Source organism: Coturnix japonica, chromosome 2 (genome assembly GCF_001577835.2).
Source record: "Coturnix japonica isolate 7356 chromosome 2, Coturnix japonica 2.1, whole genome shotgun sequence".
NCBI classification, from domain to species: domain Eukaryota; kingdom Metazoa; phylum Chordata; class Aves; order Galliformes; family Phasianidae; genus Coturnix; species Coturnix japonica.
In genome coordinates this window covers 132,682,161-132,709,058 of record NC_029517.1, presented here as the reverse complement: position 1 = coordinate 132,709,058, position 26,898 = coordinate 132,682,161, and the positions used below count along the sequence as shown (strand labels likewise).

Here is a 26,898-nt window from a genome sequence, read left to right as displayed (position 1 = left end):
AAATTAGTTGCTCTACCAATTTGTTTTCTTTTTATTCTGATCTTTGTTTTAGCAGATGAATAGTTGATCTTCCTTAACATGGTCCGCTGCTCATTAGTCTTATCTATGCAGTATTTTCTCTCCCCTTAACCACCTATTTTCCTGATAGTCCTCCAGTGCCTTTCCACAGCACATTTGGTTTGGGCCATTCATAATGCTCTTGGAGGTGGAAATGGAAATAACCAGTAACAATCAGCAACTTTGATCTAAGCTGTCCTCTTGTGGAATTAGGTCATCGTGTCCTGTTACTTCCAAAATTCACGCTGAAATCTCTCTTTTATTATAAGTCTCTTGACACAGAGAGAGCTCAATGGGCTTCCTTGTCCCAGGAAAGATCTGTAAGATCTGGCTTCTCTGGTGCCATGTACAGTGCCTATATATAGTGAGGCAAAGTACGAAAAGTGTCTGTTCTCTCTGCTTTTCCAATATGAACTTTTCAATTCACGAGACAGCTCATCATCTACTTATGAGTTATTAAATCTATTGTCAGTGTTTATGTCACTCTCCTTGCCTTTGCCTCTGGACTGAAAACCCCCCAAATTGTGACATTTCTCTTTATAGGGATTTTTTCCCCTCCTTTCTATCAAACTGTTTGCAGTTGAGATATGATCTAGAGGAAATAAATGAAAACATAAATAAATGTGGTGATTGAAAAATGTAGCTGGAATAAGATCTGGAAAAAGTGTCACATTCTTCCTTCTTCATTCCTCCAAAATTTGGAGTTAGAACTAAAATACTCCCTTCACAGAAGCATTGCAATCTCCCTTCAAATTGTGTAGGCATAGACATCGCTTCTCTGTGTTATTTAGGATACTGGGTGCCTTATAATTTCACATTTTAGATTATTGGGCAGAAAGACTTGTTGTCATGGTGTCCTGAAAAAGGACTGTAGTAAAATGTAGTCCACAGGTTTCAAGCTGAAAAACATTGAGCTAAAGTACTTCGAAATGAAGTGGAAAACCTCTAGTGCACTCAGTAAATTTTGATAGAGGCCCCTGTTGCCTATAAGTGATTATATGGCACTGTTTGCAGTGAGGTTGGGAAGCTGTGCTCCAAATGCATTCCTGAGAAGCAATCTGCTTTATTTTCTGGCCAAAAGATATCAACGTCTATTCCATTTTTGGTCCATTTTTGCTGCTTCTCGAAGCAGTGATGATGTGTTAATTCTCAGAACATGGCACTTGTTGAGGATCGCAAAGGTGTGACATCTTCTGATGCATCAAAACGTCCCTGTTAAGCACTGAAACGTGCTTTGTTTGAATGCGAATATTAAAATCAGGCTCTTCTGCCTTCATGCCAAAGATCAAAATGCTTCAGAGAATTACAGAGCTGTAAATGACTACAGCTCTGTTCTTTAAACTGAACAATAAATAGGTAAATGTAAGGAAGTTTGCTTTTCCCTTCTGCAGAGTTGTAGTCGCCGTTGCTGTAGGTTGTAAATTACTAAGTTCAGTAATTATATCCAACCCCTGTGGATACATGAAAATAAGGAAAGTAGAAAATGTATCTTAAGATATATATTACCCCTAGTCCTGTCCTTCCTTTTTTGTTGGAGTTACTGTCTTGAACGTTAATTGTTGTTCATATTGGCACTCCTCAGCAACAAGTCCAGTATGGGTATTCAGTGAATGTAATAATATACTGTGAAGGTCAGCAGTGCTGCTCCGGGAGGAATGCAGATCATGCTGTTTAAAAGGGCTGCAAGATAGCTTGCAGATTACAAGTCAAATTTATCTCTTTGAAAACAGTTACCATCCTTGCAGGCAAGAGAAGGTGCCTGCAGAGAACTCTTGTTCATGGCAAAGTTGCTGCTTTTAAGACTCAGCACTTGCTTTAGATAACAGAATTCAGTGCTAGAAAGCTATTGCTCTTAGGTAGTTCAAAAGTTGATATTTTTCCTCTATTTTTTTTTTTTTTCTTTTTTAAAGTCAATTAAGCAGAATAAAAATGTCACCGCTACATATAGGCTGTAGAAACTCAATGTTAGTTTTTGTCAGGATGTTCTAAGAGAACACTGCTAAGGACGAAGCTGCCAAAGGAGGCGGATGGATGCTGAGCTGCCTCTTGGAAGAAAAAAAAACCCAACAAATTCAGACTTTGATTAATATTTTTTCACAGTATAATGTCATCGTTCCCTAAACTTCAATTCCTCTGTCCTTTGTGTGCTGTAGCTTGTTAGTTGATTTAAATGGCATAAATCCCATCTGTTCCTTGTCTCTAGTATTTTCCCATATTTGCATCCCTGGTCCTAACTGCGCAACACTTTGCAGACACGTGTCATGTTAAATCTTGTTTTCTTGCTTTTATAGAGATTGTTCTTGGTTTGTGTTGCTCATTGTTGCCTTAGAAAGCAAACCTGGACAACTGAGCATTTTGCTAGAGGTTTTAGAAAATGGAAAGGATAATGCTGGTAATGATCAATTAAGAGTAGCCCATCTTCAGCTGAAAACCTGGTTCTGTGAGTAGGTTATTCCTGGAAGAGATGAATGGAGGAGGAGTGCTTACATAAGGAACATTAGAAATATAAATCTGTGTCTGACTGCTGGATCTGTCCATGGTAGCATGGAACCAAGCTGGCGGTTGAAGCTGGGCTGTTGAACTTTTGAAGCAGCAAGAGGTGAGCAATACATCTGCTGAGCACAGTGAGGTTTCTGCTGGTTTCTATGGCCAGGTAGTTTCTTTTGTTATTGTTGTAGGGTATTTTGTTTGTTTTGAAGGCTTTTGGGAGAACTCTGCCTTGTACCCCAAGCATGGGGCAGTACTGCTGTCATGGGAAGCTGCAAACATGAGCTGACATCTGCATATCATTTCAGCTATGTGATTGCATGCCTGAATTTCATTTATACTGAAAATGCGATTGAGGGTCTGTGTGTGTTCTCATGATTATGGGGAAGATTTGCTACTTCAGAAGGAGATGGCTTGTGCCGAAGAGGTCATATTGGTAACAGGTAGGCATTTATTTTCACCACTGCACCTTGGAATTGCAGCTCTCAAACCTTTCACCTCCTACCCCACTATCGCATCATTGCAGTCCTTTTTCTCTCTTCTATGTCTTAAAATCAGGTAGGTCTTAAAATCTTGAAAATAAGAACAACAGTTTGCTGGGGAATAGCCAACTGTTACCCACAGTAAACAGGATTAAAGTGCATCTGTCCTTTAGTCCCTCTCTGTTCTAGAAAATGAGTCATTTCATCCTAAAACAGATACTTGAAATGAGGTGGTTGACTTCAACCAGTGGAACAAAGCAAAGAAAACGAAGATATAAACCTCTTAAAAATACTCACCTTCTACTCTCCTAACCATGGACCAGTGTATTTAAATATTTTGTACAGCTGGCCTTTAGAGTAAGCTGCTTCAAAGGAGAAATGGCTTAAAACAAAGTTGAGATGAAGTTGGAAATGTCCATCTGGAGACACAAGCACTGGATGGAAGATCTCATACTCTTGTTGACATGTCTGTGTCCTCCTACTCCCTTGGGTGATGCTCTCTCCCTTGAGATACCCCATGTCCTATGCCACCACAACAGACGGTGACATGTCCACTTCATACCTGCTTTGAAGCTTGCCCTGAGCTCACCTTGCGGGACTTATATGCCATTGTAATTTAGGCACCAGCACAATGCTGGACAATTAACTCCCTTAGAATTTTACTGCTCAGGTTAAAATATATACATGAAATGAGGACAGTTGGCTGTGTAGAGTTGATTAATTCATAATTTAAGAGTTGTTTGCTTTGTTCCCAAGCGTGAATTAGCAGGATTTTTGTTTAAACTCGATTTGAACTTGGTTATCCTCAATTGCTTGCTCTAAAAATTTCTCCTAGCTCATATCATGATAGATTATTTGTGAGCGGTTCACTGCCAGTAGCAGGTATCTGAAAATGGAAACATTTTGCCTGAAAATGCACACAGCGCTGTACACTCGTGTAGCCTGGGTGGACAGATATGAATTGCAGTTCTAGATTGCTGTTGACCTTGTGTTAGGATGTGCCTTGCTGTTTACTGAACCTGGGTGCTGTTATGAATGTCCTGCTAGTAAATGAGTTTGGGAGAGTATTGCAATGGGAACACTTCCTAGGAAAGGCAACCCTGTTGGTACCTGCACAGAGTGCTCAGTAGCATTGTCCTTGCATTGCTCATGTTGTTATCTTGTTGCTGCACGTAGTTTTATCTTTCTCCAAGTCTGTTGAAGACTGCTGGAGAGCCCTTTCAGTCCTAACCTTTCAAAGTGCCTTTAAAGTGTGGGGGTAGGCAGGAAATTGACTCTCTGGATGTGACACTGCAGCACGTGGTTGAGGATTTTGTCCCTTTCTGTTCTCCATGTGTGTCCTGTGTGTGCACTGATAAGTCTGAATCGAATTTCTCTTTCCCATCCTCTCTAAAAATGTCAGTGCTCTGTAACCTGGCATTGAGGTGCTTCCTCTGATGGAGTCCAAGGCTGAGAGGCTCCTGTCTGCTTTGTGGCACTTCTTTTTACTCTGCAAACACGAGCATGTGCCTCTTCTCTTGCAGTAAGTCAATGGCACTGACACAGAGGAAAGTAAATGGTGCTTTATACAATCTGGCTTTTTCAGTAGGAACTTGTGCTGGTGGCCACAGGTGTAGTACCAGTGTCCCTCCAGTTTCATATATTGCAAAATACACCTTTATATGAAAAAAAACCTCACAGTTTTCATCCATTCTAATACAGGACAGGCAGTTATTGCTCCTCATACCCAATCCTTTGAAGAAATTTAGGGTCAGGCTGGATGGGGCTCTGAGCACCATGATTTGGCTGCAGGTGTCCCTGTTCCTTGCAGGGGAGTTGAACCATATGACCTTTAAAGGTCCCTTCCATATCAAACAGTTCTGTGTTTTTCAGTGCCCAACAGACAGGCAGCAAGGCCTGGGAAGTTCAGTGTAGCCTTGCTTTAATTTTGATGGCTAAGTTGCTGTCATTTGTTACTTAGTTGTGGGGTTTCATACTTTCTTCTTCATTTCCCTCTCTTTCTCTCTTTCCCTTTCTTATAGAGCAAAATAAGGCCAAGGAATTGCAGCTCCTTTGAACTTAAACAAATACCATAAAGTTCACCACAAGCAAGAAATACTGGCGTTTTCCAGCACCTGCCACAGTTGGAAGATGTGACTTGCTTTGTTTCTTCTGTCTCTTCAGCAGCTTTTTAATTAATGTGAAAATGTTCCTAGATAAAACTTATGTTTTCTCCCCTCTATCCCTCCACCCCCAGTCTGTTAACATTAAACTTGTGAAAGCCCCTCAGGCTATGAAAAATGCCCTAAAGATGAGTGTGTGGCAGCCAGGCCAAGGTGGGATTGGCTCTTTAATTACATCTTTTCCATTTCTCCAATTCCTCTGCTTGCTGGTCCAGCACCTTTAAGAATTTGCTGCTGCAGTGCGTGGATTTTAACTCAGAACAATCTTTAATAATCCCTGTCATTTTATATTTATATGCCACTTTCTACCTGGCAGCATTTCGTAATTTGCCCATCACATACAGAAACAGCAGTTCTGCCAAGAGAAGAAACAAAATACCAAAAGCTGGATTTTCTCTTTAATTGAGGTTTCTAACCTTAATTACAGCAGGCTGTTTGGTCCAGCAAACTTTTTTGCTTCAGGAGGAAATCCGTCGACAGCATTTTCACCTTACTGAAAGACATCAAAAAGAGGCCTCAGATATTTCTTTTTTTTCCCTTGTTTGCTAATGCAGAGAAATAGCAATTCAGAGGATGAATAATGTAAGAGGGATGCAGTAGTTTATGGGAGAAGCGAGCCAGTTCTGCTCGCTGAAGCAGTCTGAACGTTCATCAAGAAACACCCCTTGGTAGGAAGAAGCTAAGAAAAATGCTTTTGGATGTTGTTTTTAATAAAAGACCTGACATTTTGGAGCTCCTGGTTGGTAACATGGGAATCAGTGATATGCGGAGGGACTGCAAAATGGAGCTACTTTACTAACAAATGTGGCATTCAAATCTTCTTCCACTGTGATGTTTTGAGGAGGTTCTTATGGAATTGAACAGGGGAGATTTTGGCTTTGATGATTATATCCCCATTTCTGCATATTCCCACCCCAGTGCTTTGTTTCTGAGCATCTATAGAACAGCACATAGAAATGCTGAAAATCATGAAGTAGGGTGATTTATTGATAATCTTATAAATGAGGAATTTGTTGAGTATGCTTAAAAATGGGATTTTTACAGAGATAGATTGGAGAAGGGGGTGGTGTGGTAGTAATAGTCACTCAGGAGCAGGTTGCCCACTCAGTGCTACTTGGTAGCGCTGTAATGTGATTTTCTATTCAGTCTCCTTTTCTGTCTTTTGCTGCGTTACCTGCTTGCAGCACCTGGATAGGCACTGATGGAGATGTATATGGTGTAGAATCATAGAGATAGAATAGTTTGGGTTGGAAGGGACCCTTAAAGATCATCTAGTCCAACTCCCCTGCTGTGAACAGGGACACCTACAGCTACATCAGGCACTAAGAGCCTTGTCCAGCTTGACCTTGAAAGTCTTCAGGCATGGGGTATCCGCCACATCTTTGGGCAACCTGTTTCTGTATCAGTGAGGAGAAGCATGAGGAATCAATGAATTTCATCTTGGTCTTCTTTCCTCTTTGCCAATCTACCTTTCCTCCCTTTTCCCTTTTTTCCTCCCTGTGTCCCTCCTGCAGATATCCTTCCCTTCCTGGAAAGCATAACGTAGGTGGACAAAGGATGTGTGTGTATAGGGGTAGTCTAATGGCTACAGACTGCTTTTGCCACCAGATCAGCACTGTTAAACCAAAAAGTCTACCATGAAAGTACTCTTCTAAAGAATGCATATATTGTGAAACCAGGTGGCAATGCATTGGGACAGGCTGTCCAGGAAGCCGGTGAGTTACCATCCCTGGAACTGTTCAGTAAATGCGTTGATATTGCACTGAGGGACATGGTTAGTGGGCATGGTGGTGATGAGATGATTGTTGGACTAGGTGGTCTTAATGATCGTTTTCAACCCTAATGAGCCTACAATTATGGACTGTGCTATACCACATTGCTATAAAAGCAGTCTAAATTCTTTTTCCTTGTGTCAGCGCAGTTCCTTTTGACTTCAGTGGTGTTGGATGAATATGTAAAGCCAAGCTTCAGCCAATCTTTACCTTTTTAATGAAATTAAAAATCGTGATATCATCCCAGAAGCTTAAGCATTCATTCTGTCTCCATAATTCTCTTTATGGTTTCCTTTTCATTATTCTCTAGTAAGTTTCCTACTTACCACCCAAAATTGCTCTCTATTTATCATGCTTTTGAAAGTAATTATGTGCAACAAACACTTTTCTTAAGACTACAGTATATTCTACCACTTTGCTGTGGCATGTGAGCAGTATCTAATAGTCTACAGGTTCTTTCCAATCCAGAAAAGTGACAGCAACCACATGCACTGCAGTTACTTATTAATGTAAAACAGAGCAGTTGGGCTAGAACATCCTTGTGGGTACCTTCCAGCTAGGAATGTTCTATGTTCTGTAATTGTAATGATGTATCTTGAAAGGCTGCTTTGTTGCTCCTCATGTTGTTTGCTGTTTGCTTTGCTTGGCTGGAAAGTGCAGTCTTTAATAGGTGGCTCGTGTTTGGATGCCCTTCCCTCCAGTTGTCTCATCTGTGATAAAAATGAATGACTGTTTAAAATTTAAAGATCCCTCTGTCACCCTGTACTGATGCTAAATGTGATGAGGAATTAGGAAGTCAGCTTTTCAGGAGGAATCTGCTAGAATGGGTTTTCCAGGGCAGATCACGGCTCTTTTTGCTAGATATATAATCTAACGTAAAATCATCCAGAAAGGTGGGTTCAGGGAAAGAAGGCAATGTTGGAACGGAAAGACAGTAAATGCATCAGTTTTTCATACTCTTAGGTTGAGGTCGGACCTGTGGTTTGGATGATAACCTTTATAGAAGGGACCTCTGGAGTCATCTGGTCTTGTGTTCAAGCAAATAAGTTAATGATGATAAATGGAAATTAGACAGCCTTTTAATGGTATAGAATAGAAAAGCCTAAGATGTCTATTTTGAAATTAAGTTGATGAAATTCTTGTGTGAAATTGAATGGACGTAATTTCATGGGTCAAGGAGAAGTTGTGCTGCGTATAGCTAGAATGAAACTTAAATAACCTGTTAAATAGCCATAACTTAAAGATCAGAAATTGTGGCTTTCTTGAATAGCTTCTCAACTGTAAACAATTATATTGAAGCCTGTATCATAACCTATAAGCAAACACAACATATAGATGACTAAAATTTGCGCTTTCTGATATCACGGCCTTTACATGGCTTTTTGTGTGTGCACATTTCTCTGTAGCTCCATTTTGCCAGTTTAAAAAAGTAATTTTAAGAAGCAGTTTCCATGGGAAAGGGTTCAAATCAGATGCCGAAGGCACATTTTATAGGGTGATTGTCAAGATGGGACGCAGCCACTTGGTGGTTGAAGATGGTGGGAGATGAAAGGGGACCCAGCCACCTGATGGTGGAAGATGATGGGAGATGAAATGGAACCCAGCCATCTGATGGTGGAAGATGATGGGAGATGAAATGGAACCCAAACATCTGATGGTGGGAGACAACAGGAGATGAAATGGGACCCAGGTGTCTTATGGTGGGAGCTGAGATGGAACCCAGCCATCTGATGGTGCAGGATGGGAAAAGAGTGAAAAGGAGATGTTCTTGCCCAAACATGGGGAAAGGGCCAGCAAAGGCACCTGTTTTGACAGGAACACAGCTGGAGATGTGCTTAACAAGGGGAGAACCCTGCTAATGGAACATATCCAGGTGTGCACGGTTGTGTTCTCTGATCGTTTGTGGGCCTTTATGCATAGATAACATAGGAAAAGTGACAGGCCTCAACTTTCTATTCCCTTTAACCTCCATTGTAAATTCAAACCCTGTGCTATCTCTTAACTCCTTTCTAGGTCCCAGAGCTGCTGTAATGAAGAAAACCAGCAGTTGTTTCAAGCTATGACCTAAAATAGGTTATGTCACTACAAATTTTCTAAGTTTCTGTCTATGTAATTCCCCTAATCTAAGGCATCTATTTTTATTTATCTATCTATTTATTTATTAGTGCTATATCTACTACGACTGGATAATGTTGATGGGCTTATATATTCTTGCATAAGAGATCTTTTTGTTATAATTGTGCTTTTCTGGAAGAAACAAAAGGTAAGATATTTAGGAATCCCCACTTGGAAAGCTTAGAGGCAAGTGAGAACTTTGTTTTCTCTTTCTATGTATATTCTTTTATTTGATCCGTGGTGTAAACCATCATTTTGTGCTGAATGTCATGTTTTTTTCATTCAAGTTGGCTTTGGTGCTGTGAGGTCCAAAGAGCAATTTTGTGGTTGGAAGTGAAGCAGGAAGGCTGTGCTGGAAGGTGATGCGTGTGCTGCGTGGTTTGGGTTTTGGGGACTATCGGGAAGCAGGTGGTGGTTTCTTTCAATAGTCTAAATTAACCTCTTAACCCTTTTGGTCAAGTGGAGACTTTACAGAGCTTTTCAGTAATTTCATATTCCCACCTGTGTTTCCTAGTTCACACTGGTGAGAAAAATGAAACTGTTTGATATGGATCAGCTCTATCCCTCTTGTACCCAGGAGAAACAGTGATATAGCAAAATAGATGTACTGGTATTTGCCTCCAAAATAATTTGTTTTAAAAAAGGTTTTCTTTTTTGTAGTCAGGATTTCCATGCTGGAACATGTTTGGGATGCAGGACTCCTGCCCTCACTGGCTTGGAGGGCTGAACTCTGATGCTGGGTTTAAAGAGCACCACAAAATGGAATTCAAAGAAATTGCTTTGGGTTGGGGAAGAAGTGGAGTCTTTGCTTTCGTTTTTACAGGCATTCAAAATACAGGTGAAAGTGGAGATTGGAGATTTTCAAGATGCTGGAATTGATGGGAGGTGCTTTATCAAAAGAGAAGTGTTAACGGGCTTTGTAAGACAAGCTGCTGACTTCAGGGATTGTTTTATTAACTTTCCATATATTAACTAAATATATGTATTTATTTGTTGCTAAGATACTTTAGGTCTGTTTGTGTGTAGTTTTGGTGCAACAAATAAGCATGACTGGGGCTTATGCGCTTCATCCCAACCAGATGCCACAAAGGAGGCTCCCAAATTAAGTGGTTGATTTGATATCTGTAATGAAGGAAAGGCAGAAGGAGCTGAAGCAAATGCAGGGAAGTGAAATGAGTGGGCAGGACTGAGATGGGGAAAGCTGCTTATCACAGTTTCAGTCAACCTACTGCTCTGCAAAGAGAAACTAAAGAAATGCTGAAGAAACTTGATATAAACAAAAAATTCATTTCTGCCCCAAATCCATTCCTTTCATCCAAAATAACACCGGGCTAGTGGAGAATAATCAAGTTGGCTCAGCTCTAATGAGAAATATCAATGGCAAAAACTTAATTGTACAGAAAGTATCATTGAAGTGGCACCCTGATGCTAGTGAAGATGTTGCCACACGCTTTCAGAGCCATGGGAAGACTGGATGATATTGCTTGAAGCCTCTCCAGATCTTTTCTTACTCTTACCCAGAAAATCTACCAAAGCAGTTTTAGTCCTTGCAGGAATTCTACCACTGAGCATAGCTCCAGTGATTTCTGTGGCAGCTGAGAACTGGATTACAAACCCAGGAGCAGTCACTCTCATTATCAAGTCTGACCTTTTACATAGGAAATACCTATTTTTTTCCTATGGTAATGATCCCTGCTGATGGAAATTATCTCCTGACTTATGGTACATCAACATATTTCAAATTTGCCTGTGGTAATTTGGCTTCTTTGGGCAATTAAAAAGCCAATTAATGATTACTTTTATATTGGATACATCCACTTCAAGTCTGATTTGCACCAAAATCTATCTTTGGTTAACCATAATGTATCACAGTTCTGGAAGAAATCTGCATTTCCAATACGTGGGGAGTTCTCTTGATTCTCTTTTGATGCTTGATCCATGTTTCATAGGAGTTGGCACTTGAATTTCATTTGGTGTGATGGTGGGAAGTGTACAAGTGACTTCCCCATATTGATGTTCATCCTTAAACAACTCCACCAATCCCATATGTGACCTTAAGCTGTTTCTACAAAGTCACTGATAGGTGCCATCCAGGAGTGTGCCTTGTTGGACTGTTCTGCAAATATGTCCAGTCTCTGGTAATATCATGCATGTAATTTAAGTCTGATATCCTGTGATTAAAACAGTTTTTAGTCTTGAACCTGTTGATTTTTGTCTTTGGTCACTCAGAATGGTGGTGTGGAATACTCTGTGTGCATTGCAGCAGTATTATCACCCTTAGCAGTGCAATTTGCAATCTCCTGGGTGAAAATACATCACAGTCTGGTAAGCCATGGTTTCCCCAAATCCATACTGATTTGGGTACTTAATAGCTGTTTCTTATTGCTGAGTGTTTGACTACTTGTGGTTGGAGAACCAATGCATTGAGCTATTGTTTGTTGGAGAGAAAACCAGAAGGGTTAATGTGGACACTGCTTCAGGAAAGCATAATATTCTCCTTTAATAGCAGCCTCACATCAGCTGTTACTCCTTGTCTTTCTTCTTTTTTTTTCCTTTCCTCTTCTGGACTTGTTACTAGGCTGGCAGGCCGCTAATGAGCAGCACATTATCTGTTTTACCCTTTAGCTTTGATTCAGTGTTAGCTTTTCTTCTGGAATTTCCTTGATTTTTCCAAATGGTCTCACAAATCAACACTAATGAGCCAAAACGCTGCTTAGCCGGTTTTTTCAACTGCATAGGTGTGGATGTTACTGATGCTTGCTGGATTTAATCACATCTAAGATGCTATTTTTGAACTTTTTTGAGTAACTGATGGGGTGAACAACAGTTTCCATCAGCTATCAGTGAAATTGTGTATAAGAATGTTTTCCAAATATTTTCCTGATGTAGAAAAAATTGTGAACATAACAGGTTGTTTTTTTCTTTTCCCCTCCATCAATACATACATGTGCACTTTAGTTACTTTGTAAGGTCTGCTTTTCCCGTGTAAGACAATGGATGGCCTTCAGTTGAGAACGGTGGACATCCACAAAGGGATACCTGTAAAATTCCTACATTAATGATGTTTTCTTAGAGTCATGAACATCTGAAAAGACTGTAAAGGTCATCCACTCCAACTGTCAACACATTCACACCATTCCCACTAAGCACCACATATACCCTTTTAATGAAAGCCTTGGAAATGATGACTCCACCACTTCTATTCACATTTAACTGGTTCTTCTTCCCTCCTTCCTTTTATACTGACATGCCAGTTTGAAGCAGAAAAATATAAATTTGTGATTTACAAAAAAAAACCACAAAAAACCAACAACTTTAATAAAATGTGAACAGGACATGGTTACCCAAGCAGTCACTAATTTCTAGTTCTTTGATCAACTCCTCCATGTCAGGATGAGTTTTAAAGCAAAACTCCCTTGAGCTGTGCTTGTGGTTTTTGAGTTAGAAAAACTTGTCATCTGTAAGATTAAATAATTCTGAGGATGTTTTAGTCCTGGCAGCAGGAGAATTGAGGAGTATGTCAGTCAAACTGAAGATAACTTTTTTCTCTTTCTGAAGTCCCTTCCCTTCCTTTCCCTTCCTTCCCTTCCTTCCCTTCCTTCCCTTCCTTCCTTCCCTTCCCTTCTCCGTCCCTTCCCTTCTCCGTCCCTTCCCTTCTCCGTCCCTTCCCTTCTCCTTCCCTTCCCTTCTCCCTCCCTTCCCTTCCTTTCCTTCCCTTCCCTTCCCTTCCTCTTCCTTCCTTCCTTCTTCCCTTCCCTTCCCTTCCCTTCCCTTCCTTCCCTTTCCTTTCCGCTTCCCTTCCCTTCCTCTTCCCTTCCTTCCCTTCCTTCATCCCTTCTGTTTATGGTTGCTCTGAACTGTATTGAGGCTTTCAAACCCATTTTAACACTGACCGGGTAGGTCTAATTTAGTCCAGACTAAGTGTAGACTTAGCCATGTCATGCCTCAAAAATCATGCAGATGTTTTGTAATTTTACTTCGTTAAGTGGAAAAGATTTATAAATTTATTTATTTAGAGACATGGTAGATGTGGCTTCTGCTTTTCCACTGTCTAAAATAGCAGTCATCAAATCGTTAGAGTTGGAAAAGATCTCTAAGATCATTTAGTCCAACCGCTCACCTACCACCAATGTTGTGTACTAAACCATGTCCCTCTGTGCCGTATCTACATGTTTCTTGAGCAGTACAAGAGATGATGGCTCTACCTTGGGCAGTCTGTTGTAGTACCTGACCTCTCTTTCTGAGGAGAAATTCTTCCTGATATCCAGCCTGATATAAGAGGCTCCATGAGAGCCCGGGCTGGACTATGATGGTGCTGTTTCTGGCAGAATTAAGAATGGAAGAAGCTCTCTGGAGATCACAGCATGAACTCAAAGGCTGATTTTACTCTCTTAGGAGAATTTCAAGCAGTGTCTGATGAGCATTTTGGTTTTTTGGGGGTCTGCTATATATCTCTGCGCACTTCACTGGGGAGCTGTCCTACAGATGAAGAAATCTATAATGCAGTTGAGACATGTTAATATGTATTAAGACAAGTGAGAAATGCCAGTGTTTTAAAGAGGTGATGAAAGGTGGGGGATTTTTGACTTTTTGGGTCACTGTAAAGGTTCTTTAACACGTAAAAAACCTGAATATATATATTTTTATGTTAACATGTATAATTTGTAGATTCATCTCCGTGCAAAGCTGAAATATTTGTCAGCAAAGGACAAACTCTCGCATGCAGCACTGGCAAAAAGTTGCATTGTGAAATGCCTGAAAGCTAAACAGAAGTTTCTCATTTCAGAAAACGCAGCTCTCAGACAGTTTGGGTTTTACAGTCTCGAGTTTGCAGATCCTGAGAGTCCTTCAAGTTTAATTTATCCCTGTTGACTTCAGTGGCAGAGAGACGGGGCATACACGAACACTTTGTTTTAACTAATGCCTCTTCTGAGCAGCAGCTGGATGCTTCAGCAGTGATGAGACAGGGTGTGAGGCTCTGTAAAATAGTCAAGTCAGGGAGAAGGAAAAGAAGCATGTTCTGTGAGGCTATGCTGTTTGCAGAGGGTTTGGAAGGCTTTTAACTTCAAAAGTAGAGAGGGAGATTTTTGTTTTGGTGTTTATGTGAGCTTCTGAGCAGCTATTAAAGATCTAGATAAGTTGAGCTAGAAGTTTTCCTTGTATACATCAAGCACTGTTAATCACAGAGTTGTTTGAGTTGGAAGGGACCTTTGAAGGTCATCTGGTCCAACAGGAATACCTACAGCTCCATTGTGTTTCTCATAGAGCTCTGCCCAGCCTGACCTTGAGTGCTTCCAGGGATGGGGCGTCCACCATACCTCTGTGCAACCTGCTTTAGTGCCTCAGCTCACTTACTGTTAAAAACCTTTTCCTTGTACCTTCTTTTCCTTAATCCTTCTACCATATTTTATAGTACCCAGTAAAGGAGGACTTTGCTCACCCTTTCAAAATGCTCCAGTGTAGCTCTTAGATTTGTTCTTGTTCTTTTTCAGTTCTCATTTGGACCTGCATGGAGAAAAAAAGCCTCGAGGGTTTATTTTTGTATATATAAGTTGTGTGTGTGCGTGTAGACAGCTGTGAAGACGGAAAGAGAAAGGAGGTTTGCAAGATAGTGAACTAAATCACGAAAAATGATACCATAGAGGAACATGAGCAGGGGCAGGAAGGGTCAGCCTGCTCTAATGAAATTACGTTGCTTGAAGTTGTTATTTTAGGAGCTATTGCAGCTCACCATGCCCAAGAGCCACTGTCAGGCTGTTAAATCGGGAAGCCTGAATGTTTTTGGTGTGCTGTGAGATGTTACCCTCATACAGCAGAGATACATCAGTGCTTAACGTTATCTCTTACCATGTGTTGTAGTTGTATTTTGCGCAGCTAACATGTGCTCCAAATGCTGTTCATCGTGTTCTGCTTGGTTTTGTTTGAAGGAGCATCACGTGTGGCGTCGCTGCAGTGGGACTGTGATGAATGTTGCCTCGTTTTTAATTTGTTTTAATACATTTTATTTGTGGGAATCATGTTGCTATGAAGTGCTTAGCTAAATTTACTATAATTTCTTTTTTCTTTTATTTATTTATTTTTTATTTTATTTTAATAAGCGATGGCTTTGAAGAACTGCTTTTACATTTAGTTGCCATGGTGTGTGGCTGAGGTCTGGGGCAGCTCCTAGGAAATACAGCCTTGGCTTTAAGAATGGATGTTACAGATAAGATCCTGATCACGGTCCCCATCTGTTGGAAGATCCTATGGTAAGCAGGATGCTATCCTAACAAGTTGTTGCACACTATAATAGGACAGTGAAAAACTCAGTGCCTTTGTAGCCAACGTGCAGAGACGTCTTTATCACTGTGTACTGCCTTCTTCAAGATAAATGCCATGAAAAGCCTGCAACGTTGGACAAATTTGCTCTGCCATATGCTTGTGGAGGAGTATTTTTCTGAAGCTTTTCTGTATGACTGGTAATCATAGATTGGTTTAGAGAGACATTTCTGAAAGTGTGAAGTGAAAGGAAGGGCAGCGTGTTAATGTGAATTAATTGTAGCGCTTATCAAGTCAACATCCAGTGGAGACCAACTCATTATGTAGCTGCTTCTTTTGCTTCTAAAAAGCATCATGCTGCAGTGAGTAATGGGTTCATGGTCAGCTTAAAACTGAAAACTGGAAGACACCCTAACGTCCAAAGTGCCATAAATTCTTATCTGCAGTAAGGTGTGAAATAGAATCATAGAATGGATTGGATTGAAAGGGGCCTCAAAGATCATCTAGTTCCAACTCCCCTTCCAGTAGGTTGGGAAGAATTCCATGGCTGTTTGGTGGCTGGTTGATTGGTATTCCCATTAATCTGGCTGCAGAAATACTAAAGGAGGAAGTTATTTGCAATAAAAGAGAAGACCCAATAGGTAAAGATCCAGGTGTAATTCTTGCATCATAGAGGAAAGAATATATGTTTAAGATCTTTTGTCTGTTTACTGGTATAAACAACTCTCTCCCTTTTGGACTATCTGGATACCAGCAAACAGATCAATTTTCAGCAGCAGTAAGTTGAGAACTCTTTCTGGGGGGTAGGGGGCTAATCTTGAATGAAAAAGTGGATGTTTATCCTTGTGGCACGTGATTAAGAATCTTTTGGTATCTTGAGACAGCGCTGTCATGGGACTAGGCTGTTAATTTGTTACAGGAACGATGGTGTTATCAGTGTGTGCTTATCTCTGCTAAGTCTGTTTTAATGAACAAACTCTTGAACTTGGAATTTAGGGAATAGCTGGGCTAAATTAAGTGAAGGGACAATATCTCTTCTTACAGAATTGTAGAATCACCATTGATTAATTGGAGTTCCTCGCAGTAACTACAGATGAGATGAAAGTCTGTGCCTTTTTTCTTTATATTTAATAACAGTATATCTTCTGTGGGATTTTTTTTTTTTAAACTTATTTATAAAAAGGACAGGTGCAGAGCCTTTGGTTTCCACCTCATCAAAAAGAAACGTAAGTTTTGGTGACAGAAGATCTGTAAATATTTTATAGAATTCAGCCGGGAATCCATCTGGACCATACTTCTTTTTTTAGCCTTTTATAGTATCCCTTAATTTTATCTGCAGAGAGCAGCTATCTCAACTTTTGGGACTGAGTGCTTGAAAATTGATTTCAGACCATTGCCTGCAAAATAATGGCCTAGTAGAGGCACGTATTTTCCTTTGAACAATTCCAAGTGGGAAGACCCGTCTCTGCTGGAGCTTTGCTTTGCAATGAGCCAGTATTTATTCTGAAGCATCTGCAGTATGTACAGTCATTGGTAAAATCTGACTGATACGGTTGTTTATATGATATATCAAGAATATCTTATTTTTACATGCATGTAATCATTAGGGGCCAGATTGTCTTACGTTACATAGATATCAAATTTAATCTTTGGATTAAGGCAGAACAAGGTGGGAGACACTGTTCAATTTGAATACACATTCCTGGTCTTATCCTGCAATGGGCCCATTAGACACAACTCTGAGCACCCTCCCTGTGCTCCCGTGAACATAATTTCCTAAATTGTTTGATGTTAGGTTTGACCTCAGACTCTTTCAGCTATGCTCCAGCTGTGGTGTTTTCATTTCCTTCCTTATAACATAGTGATTAGGTTTTGATTTGAAAGGCACAGCAGGCTGTTTTTTTTTCTATTTTCTTTAAACTTAATACCCGAGTTTTCATCCTTGCGTTACTGATTTGTTAGGGGCTTTCCCTCCCCCTCCCCCTATGTTAGATGTGATTTAATCAGGTTATTTATTGAGGGGAGTATAAATTCTGGAGAGGAAGAGCTGTGAATTTCAAGAGTGATGCTTGAAAATAAGAGATAAGCCTTTGGACTTTGTGTGCTGTATCTTGGGAACAGCATGGTGTGCTTTGGGACACTCCATCCACCATGCTCTTTTGAGCTCTCCGATGCGGAATTGTGTCCTTTTTTCCCCATCCCATTGCCACTTTATTCTTTCTCAGTCATTTCTTTTCCTGCACGAGCTTTACCAAGTTTTTCACTCTGTCCTTGGGTTTTCAGTTTCATTTTCCAGTCAAAGTGCTTATTTGGTGCTGGCACCTTGCAGCAGTAATTTCTGTGGACTATTTTGTATCTGTGTAGGTTTGGATGGCTTCCCAAAGCTTTGAATGGGAACGGTGCAGTAGAACATTTGAATTACAAGTTTCTTTGGTCCATGTCCTAAATCCATTACAGAACCTCCTTCATTTTATGTTGTATTTATTCTGTTTCCAGAATGATGCTTTCTTCAAGCTGAACGAGCTTGTGAAACAAACAGCTGACTGCATACATACAAAGAGTGAGCGGAACCAGTTCTCCTCAAATGTTAACGTTAGCCTTTATGTAGAATCAAGCCACTCAAATAACAATAATTAAAAACAAACAAACAAACAAAAAACAGTAAAAAAAATGGGGCCATTGAGATTAGATGAGCGTAGATAAGGAATAAAAGCATCGCGTGTGGGTGTTTTGTATTTCTGCACATGCGTGCACACCTACACAAAGTCGCAGTGCTGTGGAATGATGTTTTTAAGGGAATGCCTGTGTGATGAAAGTGCTGTTGGCACTACTACCGTGGGCTGGAAGCAAATACAGCACAGCAGGATCTGTCTATCACCTCACCTTATTTGGTGCCTAAATAGTTCTGTACTCTTGCAACTACTTCAATTCACACTCTTCCTTCACAGGTATGCAATCATATGATTTAATTACACTGTTTTTTGTTTTTTGTTTTTAACAGCTGCACAGATGCATCTTTTGTAGTACAGAACTACCTGCTTTTCATCAGGTGTGAGCTTAATATCTTCAGTTTCCTCATGCCCAGTCTTCAGTGTCTAAAGACTGTATTTACCTTCACAAGTCTTAGAATGTATTGGGTTGGACTTTGAAGGTCATCTAGTTTCAAACCCCAGTTCATGGATGGATTTAGGTTCAAACCTGTCTGAATGCAGAAGGATGCTCAGCCACCAATCCTTGGCTGTTCTTTCTATCACTTCTACTCCAGAGTGTTTCTCTTTTCCTTTGGGTGAAGGAGAAGCTGTGATTCTTAATAACGAGGTTATCTTGAAGTGAATGTCTTGGGGTTGGCTCTAATCTTGATCAATTTAAGAGTACCTTTTTGGGGTTTGGTTCTTTTTTGGTCTGTTATATATGTTCCCATCCTAGGAGCTGCTGCCTTCACTCTTTTTTTTTTTACTGAAGAGAAAGGAAGTCCTGCATATATTTTTACTTACTGTCCAGGCTCTAATGACTATACTGATGTCTTTGCCAGCAACCATGGAAGCTCAGACACTCACTGAAATTTAGGTGCTTTCACTTATCATAGAATTATAGAATCATTCAATTGGAAAGAACTTCTAAAGGTTGTGTAGTCCAACTCCCTTGCTATGAATGAGACACATACAGGTAGATCCGGTTGTTCAGAGCTCTGTCCAGCCTGCTTGTGGATATCTCCAAGGAAGGAGTGTCCACCACATCTCTGGCATCCTCTCTTTCAGATCTACCAGCCTCATATGCATCACAGAGGGCATCTGAAGTGATACTTGGCACCCATGTTCAGGTAAATGCACCCTACATTGTGTATTTTCATTAGGCTCTTACAGGCAGCAAACACTCTGCTTTTTTTCTTGGTGAAAACTTGCAGTCTGTATTTTTAAGGGCAACTTTGAGCTTACATTCACTCCTTGATAGTCAGCTGTTTTGCTTTGGCTTGCTCAGGGCTTGGCGTTCTTCTTGCATGAGTCACGCGCTAAATCAAAGCTGCTTTTCTCCTTGATATTTGCACTTGGTTCCCTTTGGTGCCATCGTGCGCTTATCAGCAGGAAGAAGTAGTCCCAGAGTCTGTGGTGGGTGATACGAAAGCTGGGAAACAATTTGAAATAAGACTTCTCTGTGTCAGAACTGACTGGTGGACGTGCCAGAGTGAGTGGGTCTCCCTGATACAGTTTTCTCAGTGTTTAATGGGTATACCTCAAATATATTCACTCCTTAAGAAAGTTGAAGGTGTACTCTCTTGTTGACCATGCTTGTAGGCCTTTAGATGTCGGGAAATCTAATTTTCTTGTGTTTTGCATAAAAGGATATTTAGTGAAATAACCAAGAGATGGATGAGATGCAAGGTTTCTAATCTCAGATGCCCTAGCTCAGCAGAAACTTGAAATCCATTACTCTCTTCTAGCAAAATGGAGTGAATGTTTGTTTCTTTCCTTTTCAATCATGTTTTCCATCAGTGAAGAGTCTTGGAAAAGGAGGGTGAGTCGGATAGCTGGACACTTCTGGATCGTTGGAGCAGATGCATTTTCGCTAGTTGGCTTCATTAATCTGTTGTCATTATTTGAAAGTCTTCTGTGCAGATACCTGTTTGCTGTAAATGTAGGGGCATAGTGGGCAGGCCAAGAAATACCAGAAGGATTCTTACCAACAGAGGAAAGTGGTGTGCATAGGTTTGCCGTCCTCTTTGCTTCTTTGCAACCAAGATCATTTGTATAAAAAGCAAAAGAATGTTTTTATGCAGTATACATAAGGTGTTTTACGTGGACACGTGAGTAAATATGGCCACTGTGGTTGAAATTATTAGTCCTTATAGTTTTTGAGATTTGGAGGAATGCTTACATACTTGTTGGCTTTACACCCATGTTAGTTTGCTCATTGCCTGTGATAGGCATAATAAAATACATAATAAAAACATAGGCTGTTTTTATATATCTCTGTTTCTACAATATGTTGTGCAGGTGTGTGGCTCTCTTTCTAACTTATCCTTATCCAAGGCAGCCTTTGTTCCAGGGTGTTTTGGGAACATCCCCAAGTCATACTCCTCAGCTTCTGCCAAGGCTCAGCACCTGCTAGTGATTCACCTGAGCTGCCCACAACTCCCTGTATCTGTTCTTGGGTTCAACCACCTGCTGCCATTTCCCCTGTCCTTGATGGGAATCCCAGAATGAACACACTTCGTTGTTAATCTTTCTCAGTGAAATGATACCAAAGGTAGAAGTAGATTCTCCAGTTTTCCTTCATATACTGTGTCTTTCTACTAGAAGATACTGTTTTATACTTATCCTTCTGCATGCTTTTGTTTATAACTATCAACGAACTTTGATGTAGATGAGAGCTCATGGTAATTATATTCCTGTTGTGTTCACTGAATAGCAGTTATTTCTGCTTTGGGAACTTGTGTGTTGGAAACCAGTGGAATCATGTTCCAGAGGAGCAGGATCCTGGGATTTTGGAGTCTATTACTTGATTAACTCAAGCATCCCATTTTACCCTGCACCACATTCTCCTAAAGTATTGCAAATACGTCAATCAGGGCGCTCCTATGAACTCAGAACTGGTTGTCAGATACATATTTCCTGATTCTGCTGAAATCCAGTATTGATTTATAAATGCTATTTCTAATGTTGTTAAGCTGAGCTAGCGCACTGCACTTAGTCTTTGTCCATTCATGCATGTGCATCTTTTATAATGAATAAGTTTGCTCTAACTTCACTGTAGCAGATCAGACATCAGGTCACCCTTCTCTGTTTTCCTCCTTCCTACTTTTTGTGTTGTGCTGTTTGTTTTTTTCCAGCAAACAGACATTAATATTCCTCTTTTATATCTGAGGATATAAAAGAATATATATATATATTTCATCTGAAAAGGCAGATGAAATCTAGATTTTGAACTGAGTGGCGATTTAATTTTGCTGTTCACTGAAATACGTAATATTTCTATGGTTGTTGAGCATATGGATTGATTAAGACTATTCTGCATGTAAGGTTTGCAGGAAGTAGACAACATGGCACAAAATGTCAAATAGAAGGTGGCCATACAAGGAAAAATGATTGGAAGAAAATCCTTGGTAGATGAGAACATGCACGTAAACAGCACTTGTGATGGAGAGATTCAGAGTTGGAAGCTGCCTAGATCCTGTTCTCCTGCAGGAGCCAGAAGATAATGTTGTTTAACTGTTATTTAATGTCAGTTTAAAAAATAGTAGCGATGACACCACATCTCTTGAGCTGAGCTAGCAGTGACCCGACATTAAGTCATCTAAACTATGCCATCCATAGAGTCTGAAGTTGAACAGCAGAGAGTGTTGCAAACAACTCAGTAGACTCCTAAACATCTTTGGTCCTTTTCCCTGGATCTGAATACCCCAGTATCAAGGAAGCTTGATTGCTTCTCCATGTGAAAAGAAATTTGGGTCCTGGGCACTGACCTTGCTAGTGCAATCACTTTGTCATTTATCACACTCTGCTGCTTCTCTTGGGAACCAGACTGTTTCGGTGCATGCTGCCTCGTGTCTTGAAGATGGAAGGCATCCATCTTCCCATGGCATTTGTGATCCTTTTGATGGAAGACTTTTTCTTGCAGCCCTAAGCAGCTACATTTGCTCTCAGGAAGTTTATATAGCTGAAATGGAGAGAAGGGGGTCTATAAATCTGAGATTCCCAAGTAAAACAAAATGTATCTCTAGTCCTTATTCTTGGCATTTGCCTAAGGCCAACTTGTCTCTGGTGCCTCTCAGCAAGATTTGAAGACTGTCTTTTCTTCTTTTGTGAGAAGACATGCAGAAGGGTTGATGTGGAAGAAGACTTTGTGTATTGAAGTGGCAACTGGGACTGACATGAAAGGAACACAACAGGCTTCCAGATTGCTTGTCTTACCTCTCTTCTTCCTGTCTGTGATGCAGCAGGAAATGAATACAGATGATGTGCAGACATTAATTCCTTCCAACCTCTGTTGCTTATGATTTCCTTCTTATTCATGTTGTGTAACAGTCTATTAGATCTAAAGTCTGCCAGAGTAAAAAAGAAGTCTTATATGGTGTCTTTGTGAAGTTTGTGGGGATGGAGGTAACTTTTAAGTGCCAGAAAATATCTGATAAGTCTGCTGGATACTGTTAGTTGCAAGTAATGGAAATAACTGAGGAAAGAAGGAATTAGCATCATAGAATTATACAATATCCCAAGTTGAAAGGGACCCGTAAGGATTATCAAATACTAATCCTGGCTCCAGATAGGACAACACAAAAATCAGACCATGTCTGAAGGTGTTGTCCAGATGTTTATTGAAATTTGGTAGCTCGGGGCCTGTGACCACTTCCTTGGAGAGCCTGTTCATGCCCACCACCCTCTGGTGGGCTTTTCCTTATATCCAGCCTGAACCTCACCTATTGGAGCTGGTAGAAGCAGTTCCTGTTGGGTCTGTTTAGCGTCCTGAGGCTGCTGGAAGAACAAAGCCAAGTGAAGTTTGCAGTCAAGTGCTCCGAGACCAGAATGAGCCCATAGTGACATCCAAATTAGAAATATGGTGAGCAGCTTGAGTCTGTGTCTCAGTATCTATCTCTATAAAACTCCACAGCTGTCTTATCCCACTATCTCCAACTTACAGTCTGTCCTGATCATATCTATTCGTGAGACAAACTGCTGTTCTTCGTGTGACATGTACGATGGCAGCTGTACTGAAGGAAGAAAAACTGCTTCTATTTGGAAGTGATCAGATACTCTCCTGAAATAACACTTTGACAACGCAAAACGCACACACAAAAAGAGGATTTTCTTATTGTTTCTGAGGAAATCTCTGGAAGGGAAAAAAAACAGCTCTTTCTTAGGTAATCTGAGCTGTTTTTACATTGTACCTACTCCACAGTGCTGTAGGGCCGTGGGTGGTTGCTTCTCTTTGTAGTATGCTTCAGCTGGAGGAGGGGAGCGTGCTTTGTTGTACTAAATCGGGTTGTTTGCAGTCATAAGTGACGTTGTACTTGTCAAGTGCTACGTATGTGTCTCCAGAAGCTTCTGAAAGCCAAATGAATGATGTTGTTGTCTTATTTTGGGCCACATCAAGCTGGACTAGACAGCCTGCTCCTCAGGGCATGGGGACAGAGATGACGTCAGTCTCCATGGACCTTTCATCAGCATTAAAACGTACTTGGGAAGCAAAATGGAGGGAAGCGTGTAATGTTGCTTGCCCAAAGCCACCTGAGAACACAATGTTAATATTACACACCTCAGGGAAGATCTCGAAAAGCGTAAATTACCTCAAAGCCACAGCCTGAAGAGGAAGAAAATCATCCCCTACAGCTCTGCTGATCGACCTCTGACAGCTGTGTTATGAGGCTCAGCGAGCGCTCGGGGATTTGTGCAATTACACCAATTCCATGTTAAAACTATTGATATCGAAAAGAAATGGTTCAACGGTAGAGCTTGTGCATAAATACAGACTCTGAGTAAAAAGGACAAGGGGGATTTTTCCAGGTGAACGGCATAAAGTTTTATTGAGTTTTGTTTTTAATAATTGAGAAAATCCCTCAAAATAGAAGCTGAAAAGTGGCATGTCTGTGATGTGAGTGACAGAGTTGAGTCTAGGGATCAAACTATTAGAGGGGATTTGGAAATACAGTACTGTTTGCAAATATATGTTTTCATCTCATGGCAAGAAAAAACCCCACAAAGGAAAACAAACTCAAATTTCCTATAATAATAATAAAACCAATCCCGGTACCCTGCAGAAAGACCCTTCTTTCTCTATGTCTGTCCTGAGGTAGCTGTATGGAAAGCTAGAAAATTCTGTGCATTCTCTCTTCTTTTCATGATTTGTGTGTGCTGGTAAACAAGTCTCTTTAATGAGAAACAAAAGGAGATCAATCCGAGGGAAGGTTAAGAGGCAGCAGAGAGGTCAGACTGTGAAGTTCAAAAGGTGAGAAGATGCAACTCTCTTAAAAGAGTGACTAGGGCTGATTCTTTCTTAGCTGGAGCCTCAAAGTCTCTTTTGGAAGTAGTTGACCTGGTCTGACAACAGCCTGTGGGGGTTGATGCGTAAAGATGAGTTGTGTGAAATGATCTTCTCTCTCTTCAGGAAGAAAGGCTGGTTGATACCGAGATTTTATATGGGTTAAAAACCTCAGAAAATGCATCTCGAAATGGAGGTTTCATCATCTCTAGAAACTTTTGAAGCACTCCCCAAGGGCACATTTCCATCTGCAAATTGGTGGTAGATCTGGGAACAACATACGGGGGTGGTATTCCTCTCATCACCTCATGCATTAATTTCTGACAGGTACTTATTATCCAAACTATGTGAGCATGGAGTAGTAAATAGAAACATGCTTCTTTGTGTCAACCCATAGAATCACGGGATTGCTCAGGTTGGAAAAGACCTTAAAGCTCATCAAGTCTAACCAAAAGGCGACCGTATTACCCTATTAACAACCCTCCCTGTGTCATTCCCCAGGCAAGAGAAATCCTCATGAGGAAATCAGCATTGATGTGCTGGGTAAGGAATTCACCTGAATGCCTGGGCTTGGTTTCAGCTGGTTACCAGAAGGTTATATTGAACCCACAGCTGAGTTCCTGGACTGTGACTCCACCACCTCCCTGGACAGCCTGTTCCAGTGCCTGATCACTCTTTTAGAGAACAAGTTTCTCCTGATATCCAACTTCAACCTCCCTCAGCTCTGCTTGAGGCCATTCCCTCTTGTCCTGTCCTATTGGCTTGAGCAACCTGCTCTAGCTGACCCAACATAGGGCAGAGTGGTTGGCCGGATGGTCTCCAGAGTTCCCTTCCAACCACAGTTATTGCTTGATGCTTCCAAAAAAGACTCCAAAGGTTCTATCTACTTTGAGATAGGCTGAGCACTGACAGCTTAATCTGTAAAGGATAAGGAAATGCTATTGCCTGTGGAGGAGGCATTTCAATGTGTGCTGTCAGAAATAATAAAAGTGACATTGGGCCTTTTCTCTTGGGCTTTGAGGATCCAGCTTCCAGCTTTGACACATTCAGGGTTTTCTTCGTAGCTATAAAGGCAATATCCTTTAAAGACAAAAGTCCTGCATACTGCATGTTTTAGATGTTGGAAGCTTGTACGGAAGGTGAGGAGGAAAAGAATCAAAACACATATTTAAGTCTATTATCTGTATTGGCATAATTTAGTGGGACAGGGTAAGAAATTATTCATCCTCCTGTTTGGAGTTCCCCCAGCTGTCAGGGCAGGGACCCATCTATTCTAAGGAAGAAAGGACTCATGAATATACCCCAAAAGGGGAAAATTGTGGTCCCCATCCATTATTCTGATCTTCTCAGTGTGCACTACCCTTACTGGTGACTCTTTATGCAACAAATAGACTAAAATACATATATTGTGCCTGTGCAGGTCCTCATTAGGAACACATTTGTAACCACATCCACCCAGTGACTGGTGTGAAAAGACAACAGCAAACTAGGAAGCTCAGCTTTTTGCTTCTAGGATGAAGTGGGGAAACTGCAGCTTGCCAAGTGATCCTTGTTCTTCTACCCACCCCAAGTCATGTGTGTATGTTGAAGGTGGTTTAGAAGCAAATGGTAATCTGATTTACTGATTCTCTAACATGCCCTTTATTTCTTACTGCTTTTCTTGTATTGTATTTCTGTATCTTCTGATATGCTTTGAGGGCTCATCTGTATGTATGTAATTCCTGATCAGAGTTGACTGGTCATGAGCCTCCGTAAGTAAGACATTCCCTCTGTTGCTTGTTCCTTTCTCATAGGCTTTCCCATTTCTACAGTTGATCTTTTTTGCTTTTTGAGAGGTTTTCCTTTCTTTTGTCCTGTACAAATGAGGAGAGTATTTTACTCCCCAGGTATTCACCATAACTTTGCACAGATTTGAAGGTTCCTGTTATCCATCCATCTTCTGTTCCATAGGCAAAGCAACTCCATTTACGTAGTTTTTTTCTGTGCAGGTCACATTTTATTGACCTGTTGTTATTCTCCAAGCTCACTCTTGGCTCTCTTCTGCCTCTAGAAAATGTTTACTGGAGCTTTTTGCCTACAGCTGAGAACTGTGCAGTATGTTAAGTAAAAGGTTTACTTCACCTGTCTAGAAGATTGTAGTTGACATAAATTATGCAGTGATTTATTTTGTTTTTCAGGCATCATTTATGGGTTATTAGGATCGTTCTGAGTGCTGAAGATGTCCTCTATTATGTCATGCCATGTGTTTTTCTAATGGGGCTAATCCCTGTTCCATTAGCTATCTCACTACTGAAAATACAAATGGACAGCACAAGGATTGGTGGAGCCCACACAATTTCTTGTTTAGTTATGGTAGATGAAAAGTACACTGAAAATGATTTTATAATGAAAATATGCACCTGCATCTCTTGTCATTTTCTTCTGCCATGCAAGGAATTTGTTGTTGTTATTACATAATAATATTTGCTGTTTTTCTCCTAACTCTACTGACTGCTAACTTGTTGTAGAAGGACTTTCACATATATATATATGCTCTCGGAATATATGAATATATGCTCTTTTGGTCAGATATGGGAATGGGTGTTCTTGCAT

The 26,898-nt window shown here is 40.6% G+C and overlaps 1 protein-coding gene across 5 annotated transcripts in view; it reads left to right on the top strand.

Moving 5' to 3' along the window:
- TSNARE1 (t-SNARE domain containing 1) overlaps nucleotides 1-26,898 on the top strand; it is a 408,620-nt gene that overhangs the window by 52,653 nt on the left and 329,069 nt on the right. The window contains exon 3 of one of the 5 annotated variants that reach the window (XM_032442928.1): nucleotides 19,092-19,153. The exons of the other annotated variants lie outside the window; for them this stretch is intronic. The gene's annotated coding sequence lies outside the window, so the exon portion shown is untranslated. The remainder of the gene's footprint in view (nucleotides 1-19,091; nucleotides 19,154-26,898) is intronic. 5 annotated transcript variants of the gene reach the window in all.